Source organism: Apteryx rowi, unplaced genomic scaffold (assembly GCF_003343035.1).
Source record: "Apteryx rowi isolate R43461 unplaced genomic scaffold, aptRow1 scaffold_2205, whole genome shotgun sequence".
NCBI lineage: Eukaryota > Metazoa > Chordata > Aves > Apterygiformes > Apterygidae > Apteryx > Apteryx rowi.
In genome coordinates this window covers 6,929-7,790 of record NW_020448537.1, presented here as the reverse complement: position 1 = coordinate 7,790, position 862 = coordinate 6,929, and the positions used below count along the sequence as shown (strand labels likewise).

The 862-nt window shown below is 58.2% G+C and overlaps 1 non-coding gene across 1 annotated transcript; it reads left to right on the top strand.

The window, feature by feature from the left end:
- The first annotated feature begins 583 nt into the window (after positions 1-583).
- TRNAQ-CUG lies at positions 584-655 on the top strand. The gene has a single exon. It is a non-coding gene; the product is annotated as a tRNA-Gln (tRNA).
- Positions 656-862: the final 207 nt, after the last annotated feature.

Genomic DNA, 862 nt, shown 5'->3' with positions numbered 1-862 from the left:
CTGTGCAGGATTTACGTGCCAAGGCTACAGCTGGGAGACCAGTGCTTAATGCCTGGTGAGGAGAGGCTCCACACTGGGCTCCTCACTGCTACTGGGATGCTTCTGGGGAGAGCAGAGGACTCACTTACTGTAAGGTCAGGAGGACGGAGAAGAGAGGGAAAACAGCTGTGGTCTAAGCACTGGGGAGGAGGTGGACTTCTAGCAGGAAAAGTCTCTTCAGTGGCCTCTGTGTGGAGATGCAGAGAAGCCTGATGCTCCCTGGGGATGCATCAGAAGCAGGTCTGAGCCCAAGCGCAGCGTTTGTCTCAGCACCAGACCTCCCGTCTGCTTCCACTGCCCCCCGAGGCATAGCCCTGCAGAAGGAAGCCCCCCGGAATGCTACCTCCTTTGCAAGAAGCATGACGAGCTCCTGCAGAGGGCTCAGCTGCTCTCCTGAAGAGCCCTCTGACTGCATGGTGCCCCGTGGCCCTGGAGAAGGGCCGCACTTGGGCATTGCTGGGGAGACGGAGAAAGCCTCCGTCTCAGCCAGGACCACATGGCTCCATCCTGCTAGTGACTGGGCAGCAAGAAAAGGTGCCCAGGAGGTCCCATGGTGTAATGGTGAGCACTCTGGACTCTGAATCCAGCGATCTGAGTTCAAGTCTCAGTGGGACCTGAGGCTTCTGCCTCACTGAGGGCTTTCCTCTGCTGTTTTGCACATTTTACACCCTTGCATTGCCCTTGGGTAGATTGCTTTATGCACTCCAGCCCTCCTTCCTTCCCTGCCCTCCCGGCTCTGCTCTTTCACCATTTCCTGATCACAGGAGCCCACTCCGTCCTGGCACTGGCACTGCCAGCGGTGTCCCTTCTCCCGCCCTTTCYC